The sequence below is a fragment of the Pongo abelii genome, chromosome 17 (assembly GCF_028885655.2).
Source record: "Pongo abelii isolate AG06213 chromosome 17, NHGRI_mPonAbe1-v2.0_pri, whole genome shotgun sequence".
Taxonomy (NCBI): Eukaryota; Metazoa; Chordata; class Mammalia; order Primates; family Hominidae; genus Pongo; species Pongo abelii.
The window spans coordinates 86,128,493-86,137,556 of record NC_072002.2 but is presented as its reverse complement, the minus strand read 5'-3'; positions in this window follow the sequence as shown (position 1 = coordinate 86,137,556).

The window sequence follows — 9,064 nt, the reverse complement described above, 5'->3', positions numbered from 1 at the left end:
TTTATTTTGTTATTGTTTGTTTGATTGCTTTTCCTTCAAAGCTACCACTTAATCGCTAATGTATGATGGTGATTATTCCAAGCACATATGCAATAAGAGGTGGACCCTGTTGGATGAACTTAGACTTGAGAATCAATACATTGTAAGTTCTCAACCAAACCAAATATTTGATTTCTCAAAATAGTTAAGAATTCTAAAATCACAGGCCTTTAATCCAGCGGAGAGAGCAAGTGTTCTTTTATATAATATTAGCTTTCCATTTACTTCAGGGGTTGTCAAGGACATCATTGAACCAAACTTCAAAGTTAATGATGGTAGGTATTTTTGGCTTTAAAATGTTTTGTGTTTCTATTTGCCAACACTGAGACAGAGACTGTAAAGAGTCTCCTGGGTTTCAAGAAAAATTTAATTTCTTTCATTTTTTCTTTTAGTCTAAGATTTTACTGTGATGCAATTCAAGATAAAGAAAAGAGAAAAAGAGATTTAAGTTTCTTTTCTGGTTCTAGTAGTTGATAGTTACGTAAAATTAACCATTCTGAATTTTGTAATTTGTAATATGGATAATATGGGCATCATAACAACATTTTCTATATAAGGTAGGTAAAAGGATTGAAAAGATAATTTAGGTGAATGATTTCGGATGTGGGAAGCTTTGGCTCCTTTACCCTCATTTCCTCTTTCTTGTCTTCTCCAGAGTCACTGTAGGCCCCAAATTTATATAATACTCATATGCATTGAGAAATATATCATGACATCAGTTTTAACATAATTGACTGGTTTCTCTCCCTGGATATCATATAGAGTCATAATTTATCTCAATAGATCATAGCTAGATGTTAGGTCAGTGGCATGTTTACATTTTAAAAGTAATGACTTTAATTCCAAACTGGCATTCAGTTCAGCAAAATAATTAAAAAGTATTTGTTTTATGAGGAAATATATTTCTAATAGATAATATGCTAGTGATAAAAAGTAAAAATTATATTGAATTGACTTGTTTCTGTGAATAGGAAATTCCCCCTATCTAGAAAAATGTTGAAACTGGGTTTTATCACTTTATTATTTATATTTTATCATGTACAGTTTATCATGCACATATAAACATGTCTGTCAAAATCAAAACCTAAATGTGTTATTTTGACAAATACATATTTTAAATGTTGTAACAGTATTAATGACATTATATTGGGATCCCAAATTATAAACTTCCACATAGATGAACATGCAATATACTGTTTCTTTTGATATTATTACAAGGAATCTTCCTCAGATAGGCTCCAAATTGAATGCATCTTCTCTCAAATAAGTAATGATGTAGAAAATGTTCACCTAAATATAAGCTGCCTACCAAATATTCCATAGTACCTCCCAGAAATTTCAAGTGCTGATACTTAAAAATATGCACAATATGCTAAAAGACCTAATCTAAAGCATTTGATTTTATTTTATAAAAATATTTGATTGGCCGGGCATGGTGGCTCACACCTGTAATCTCAGCACTTTGGGAGGCCGAGGCGGGTGGATCACCTAAGGTGAAGAGTTCGAGACCAGCCTGGCCAACATGGTGAAACCCCATCTCTAATAAAAATAAAAATAAAAAAATTAGCCAGGCATGGTGGTGTGCCCCTGTAATCTCAGCTACTTGGGAGGCTGAGGCAGGAGAATTGCTCGAACCCAGAAGGCAGAGGTTCCAGTGAGCCAAGATGCCACCACTGCACTCCAGCCTGGGCAACAAGAGCGAAACTGTCTCAAAAAATAATAATAATAAAAAGATGAATGTCACAAATAGATTAATTTAACCACATGTTCCTTTTCAAAGGTCTAGTTGTTCTTTGCAGCATGGTTTCTAGTGGTAAATTGTTAAGGAATTCAATTTTATAATTTATCTAAATATCTGGATTTCCCTATTATATCCTTTATTGTTATTACAGCTTTTTAGAAATCATTAAAAATAACCATACCCGTTTTTGTTTTTTGTTTGTTTTTAGAAACAGAGAAGCAACAATAGAAAAAATAATACATTAAGTGGTCATATTTTGTCTAATTTATTATCTATTATTGACCTTCTATGGATGGCCATTATCTAAAAAAGTTTTTAAACTGGGAAGGTTTAGAAAATCATAAAACACAACATTAACAAGAAATGTTGCAACAGGAAGAAACCGATAAGGGATTGTTACAGTGATGCTTCAAAAGCAAACACCACAGGCGTCCACTTCCAACACTGAAGGACTAGCTTGTAGCTGACCAGTGCTCTTGCCAAAAACTTCTGAAAAAGGCAATACAAATGGCAAAGAGAAACTCCACATGACTGATGAATAACTAAAACATTTCTCAACCTTATTATCTGAGAGATTTATATTAAACCCAGAGTGAAATATAATTACACACCATCAGGATGGCTAATCTTAAAAAGATTGAAAATAACAGGTGGCAAAGATATGGAACAACTGGGATTTTCATAAAATGACACCTTATAGATCAAAAATAGCCACATATCACTAATTTGATATGTTTTCACCGAATGCAATCATTTTGAAAGGGTGCCTGGAACCCATGCTTAACATTTACATGCATTGTCAGCCAGCAATTCCACTCCTATGTATGAATTCAACAGAAAGCACTCTGTGGGTGCAAGTGCGTATGTGTGTGTATGCGTGTACACTCTCTGTGGGTGCATGTATGTATATGTGTAGAGACAGAGGTAGAGAGCGAGACAGTAGTACTAGTAGTTATTGTCCCAAGCTGAAAACACTACCAGGTGTTGACAATACAGTCATGCAACGCAGTGCTATAAATTAATGAGAATAAAAGAATGATTGGTACATACAACAGCATGAATCGAGCTCACAAACAAAACACTGAGGGGGAGAAATCCAGACTCAAAAGGGTACATACTGTGCGATTCCATTTAAAAAAGAAATCAGAGTTAGAAAAACAGACTTGACGTTGATAAAGGTGAGGGAACAGTGTCAGGACTGACAGTGGGGAGGAGACACTCTCAGCAGTCCTGCTAATGTTACGATGCCTGAGGGCGGTGCCGGTCATGTTTACTACTTGCGCATTTCCAGGTACGAATATTTCAGTTAAAATATATTTTAACAAAAAAGTAAAAATGAATTTGGGGAATTTGGCTCAGAACTCAGTGTTTCTCCCAGCAGTGTTAGCATTGTGATATAATAGGGCTAACTTTTTAAATAAACTGTAGAATGAATGCATCCACAGCTAAAAGGGGACTGGCTTAGTTTGTCTCTCGTTCTCTGACTTCTGAAATTGTTACAGTGATGCCAGGGTCAGGCAATCTTAAACTGCAAGGCAGAGAAGTGAGAGGCCTTTCTGTATTTTCTTTCCATACTTTTTGACTTGTTTTCTCTTTCGCTTCATGATTTTGTTTTTGTTCTTATTTTTCTCTATGATGTAAAATATATACATTCAAATCTCCTTGATAGCTATTTCAAAGCTTTAAACAAGGTATTGAATATAAATTACTCTAATTATAAACAGCAAGAATGAAACATTATCTGCTATTTCTTACCCATATGGGATAAATAATTCAGTTCTATTTTCTTCATCTTATCCTCTAGCACTTCTATTTTTAAAATGGTGTTTTTTATAGTAAAAGTAAAAAAATGTTATCCAGATTGCAAAGATCAAATCATTTAGTTCTTTCTTTCTTAACCTCTTTGACTTGAACCATCTCTCGGTTTACTATAATTCTTTTTTTCTGCTTATTTGATATTGGATTTCATTCAATATTCATAGGTTGTTTAAGGTCTGAAGTATATGAAGTTTTTTTCTTGTTCTTTCACTCAGGAATATAAATTAAAGAGTGTATATTGATTCTTAGGTTAAATATTTCCAGCTTAATCTTTGCAATAACATTATTTCTTGTAGTAAAGTCTAAGATGTCACATTTTTATATGTAATCTGATTCTTAAAAACAGTCTATTTGTTGAATTTATTGTACATTGCTGAATTAAAAACAATTGAATGTAAAGAAAAAATGTATGGGTGTTAATTGTGTTTCTGAAGTTCATATAAGCACAAACTGATGAGGCAATTATTTTGTGCAGAGAGGGGTGGATAAAAAAACACTAATCAGTGTAGGAACAAAGTGTTCTGTGAAAATCTGACTGAAATAAAGTGCATCTAGTTATGATGTAGTTTTAATATATTAATGGCCTATTAAATATAAAAACAAAAGGTTGACATATTCAGTTTGGGTATCATTTTGTTAATATATTAAGGAAGAAAACTCTTGACATAAAATCTGAAAAACAAAGACTTTGAGCAATAACACATTTACCACAAGAATAACTCGGTGACATTTTATAGGACACAAATTAAAACGTATAAAAATTAAGTTGTAGACTTTAATTATGACATTCTAGAATATTTGTTAATGTTAAATCAAGCTGCTTCAAAACAACGGTTATCATGAAGTCCATCCACTTATACACAGAAATCTTGTTAATATGTATACACAGTTTTGTGACATTTTGAGAAGCTATAAAAACGAATACGCATGTTATCTCACATAGTACATGCATTTGTTTGCGATTTTACCCAAAAATGGTAAATGCAAAGGATAAAATAATTCATTCAAAAATATATATTGAACTTCTATTTACCATAATATTTTGTTTATGAAAATACTGAGATGAACATGATGCAGATGTTGGCTTCAAGGGGCTCAGTCTAAAGATACGTATACAAAGTAAACCCTTCTAACACAGGAACAGAAAACCAAACACCACCAAACACCTTATGTTCTCACTCACAAGTGGGAGTTGAACAATGAGAACACATGGACGCAGGGAGGGGAACATCACACACCAGGCCCGCCAGGAGGTTGGGGGAAAACGGAGGGAGAGCATTCGGACAAATATCTAATGCATGTGGGACTTAAAACCTAGATGACGGGTTGATAGGTGCAGCAAACCACCATGGCACATGTATACCTATGTAACAAACCTGTACGTTCTGCTCATTATCCCAGAACTTAAAGTAAAATGGAAAAAATGGAAAAGTAAACTGTTCTAACAATACAGCAGTATAAACGTCATAACAAAAAAAAACAATATTGATCACATAGTTTTTTTTGTAATAATGATAATGTAGGTCTCATTTTTTAAGATGAGAAAAGAGAAGCACAAGGAGAGGTTTTAATAGCCTAGTATCATCCTACAGTACTGGTGTCAGGACTGAAATTGGCACAACTAATTCTGGAGCTTAAGGTCCTGTGCACTTCTGTGCTGTCTCCTGAAATGCTACCGTGCTGTGGCCATGCAAAGGGAACCCTTTTAACTCATCTTGTACATTCAGGTACTTCCTAGCAAATGTGATCTTGGAACTACCCAGGAACAATACGGCATTAGCATATATAAAGTTCTCCCGTTTTTTTAATACTGGGAAATTTTAAGCATGGCTGTATACTACAGGGAATGATTCACATGATGGAGATGGAGGAGTTAAAAATATAGCAGAGAGACAAGAGAAAATATACCCCCAGCTAAGAATAGAACAATAGAACTAGATGGAACAATTATCCTGGTGATTATTTAATTTTTTAATGTGGGATATTTTAAAAGATTTCTATTTTTGTACTAGTGTCACATCTGTACTTATGCCATTTTAAGTATCCTTAGTCTCTGTTCTCTTATTAAACCTTTTACTATCGGGTATGTCAATTGTTAGTGGTATTCTTTCTCCCCTGTATTAACTATAACATTCAATGAGCTACTCCAGGTTCCTATTTTCCTCTGTCTTACATTTCTCAGTTGATTTATTTCTACTTTGCCACACATAGCACCTTTGCACATCAGTCTTCCACCTTTGACCCTGCTTTTATTTCAGTTTTGATGTTTACTTATTAAAATATCCATTGCCTTTGTTCTTGCAGAAAATTTTCCAGTCATTGCTTGGTTTTCATGAAGCTCAGTCGGAAACATACTCTTCTAAATATGCTGGTGATAGAGAATTCTCCCAATTTTTATGTTTTAGACTTTTTTCCCCACTGTTCTGGCAGTAAAGTTCAAATTGTTTAGTGGGTTGCTTTTTGATTGTCTTGGTAGTGGAGGGAGGAATTGTGTGTCCTCTTGCAGTTTGCTTTCCTTTTGTTCTACAGCTTTAAATTCCTTTCCTTTTGCTTCTTTTCCCTTTCACCACTGTTAAAAGAAAAACTTTTGCCGAATTAAATTTAAAAGAGTTTAACTGAGCAAAGAACAATTCTCAAATCTGTCAGCCTCTCCAGCCAGAGTAGGCTCAGAGATGCCAGCACAGCCACATGGTAGAAGAAGGCTTTTGAACAGAAAAAAGGAAAGTGACGTACAGAGAACAGAAGTGAGGTGCAGAGACAGCCAGGTTGGGTACAGCTCTGTGTGTGCCTTATTTGAACGCAGTTTGAACAGCTGGCCACTTTAGATTGGCCAAAACTTGGTGAGATTGGCACAAGTTGTAGACTACAGTCTGTTTACTCCTCCATTTAGGTTATAGTTCACAATGCACAGAGAAACCTTTAGGCTAAACTTAAAATATGTAAGGAGGCAGCGTTAGGCTAAGCTTGATTTAACACAATTCAAGTATCAAAGGATGCTCTCTTTTCCCTTTTTGCTGTTTTTATTTTCCTCTCCCAGAAATTACACATTTCAAATGACTGTCACTTCAAATGGCAAGTCCTAATTCCCCTGCCTGCAGAACACACTGTCACCTACCAGGGCACTTATTTTACTATTTTCAAACTTAGGGATCACTTGCTCTATCTGATAGTGATTTGAGGTCAGCCTTAGGTCCATTGCCAGCTCCTTTATCTCTTGTAAGTTTTCTCAGGATGGAGTGGGTGGCATATGAGGCATTGCTTGCTGGAATTTGGTGAGGTTTGCAGGGGTGTTTTTTGGCACAAAATAGAGCTATGTTGAAGTTTGGACATCTTTTGACTTCGAGTTAACACTGAGGTCAGCGATTTTGTATCTTCCCTTTTTTTCCTTGTTGTTGTTGTGAATTGACTCTGGAGGAAATATTTATTGAAGGGTGTGTACTCAGCACAGCCCTCGCTGTCAGCTACCAGGAGTCTTATTTTCTTTAACAGTAATCATAGTTATTTTTAAAGTCCTGTCTCTCATTCTCATATGCTGATCTCCTCCAGCTTCTCATCTATGGTCTGTTATTTTCTCTTAGATTTCGGTCATATAATTCTCTCACTTCACATTCCTAGGATTTTAGGATTTTTTTTTTCTTTTCTTTTTTTTTTTTTTTTTTTAAGATGACACCTTCCTCTCCTAAGCAGATAGAGTAAATGGCTGGACACCTTAATCTTTTCACAGACTCAAGTGAGCTAAGATTGGTGTGTAGTTTTAATCACAGTGTACCTTGAACTCACCTCTGTTCTAAGAATATGACTTTAAAATTCTCTGTTGAGACCCCCACAGGCAAGAGTCTCTTCACCACTGGGGCTTGCGGGAAATTTGTTCTGATTCACAGATCTCTTTGGTTTTGATCTTTAGCCTTCCATTTTGAGATTCCTTCACATTTGGCAAAGGTCCCAGGTAGCGACAGCGTGTGGGTTTGATGTTGCTCAAGCCTCCAGCTTTTCATTAATCCCCAAAAGCTCTGCTGCTTCCTTTGTTCCCTGCTGGGGAGCAAGCCTGGATTCTCAGCCTCTCCTTGGGGCAGGAGAAGGACACGCCCTCAGAGAAAAAGCTGTAAAGCCTGGTTTCTATAAACTTACCAAAAAGGATTCTGACTCTTCTCACGGTTCTCAGGCCCTTCCTAGGAAGGGTTTGACTACTAACAGCCATGAGACAGCAGAAAATTTTCATAGGATTTTGTAGAAGTTTGGTTTAATTCTTTAGCCTTCCACTCAGAAGACTTATGAATTTAGTAAGTGCATTGCACATATAACAAGTCTTGTGTTTGAGAGCTCGCTCTTGATTTTGTCCTAAAATAGCAGCTCTCTGGTTTGATGAAGCCCAGTTTCTGAGGTTCTAGCCAATGCCAGAATCAGCAAGTGACCTCACCATAAGTCACAGCTCTCTGAAGGCTTCAAATACAGAGATTTTTAAATTCGTTCTCCCTTCTCCAACTTTTCTGAGTAGAAACCCTGTCCTGGCAGACTATTTTATTCTGCTCAGAAGCAAGTAAATGACTTAGGTGTTTTTAAGTCACCATTGAAAGTCACCAGTTTCAATTACTAAAACAACAAACTACAAAACATCTAGGAACAAATCTAACAAAAGTTAGGCAAGACTTACAGATAAAAAATTATAAAATTTTACTGGAGAACTTTTCAAATGAAGAAACAATTGTAGAAATTATTGCCTGTTCTTAGAGAGGAAAATTCAATACCATAAAGAAACTACCTCAACATAATACAAGGCATATATAAAAACCCCACAGTAAACATTACACTAAATGGTGAAATACTGAAAGCTTTACTTCTAAGATTAGGAACAAGGCAAGGATGCCCACTTTCAACAGTTATATTCAACGTAGCACTGAATGTCTACCCAGAGAAATTAAGCCAGAAAAAGAAATGAAATACATCCAAATTGGAAAGGACAAAATAAAATGATTTCTTTTCACAGAGATTTCATATTCACATACACATGTAAACTGTTAGAATTAATAAGTGAATTCAACAAAGTAGCAGGATAGAAAGTCAACACTCAAAATCAGTTGCATTTTTATGTAATAACAATGAACAATCTAAAAAGAAATTTCCAAAACCAATTGCATTTACAATAGCATCAAGAAGAATAAAATACTTAGGGAACTAAGCTAACCAAAGAATTGAAAGACACATACAATAAAGTCTACAAAACATTGCTGAAAGAAATTAAAGAAGGCATAAATAAAGGGAAACGCATCCCATGGAAGACAATATTGTTAATATGTCAGTACCACCCAGAGTGATACAGATTTAATGCACTCTCTATCAAAATCACAATGATGGTTTATCTTTTACAGAAATAGAAAAACCCATTGTAAAATTCATAAGAAATCTCAAGGGACACTCAAATAACCAAAATAATCTTGAAAAAGAACGAAGCTAGAGGACTCACATTTT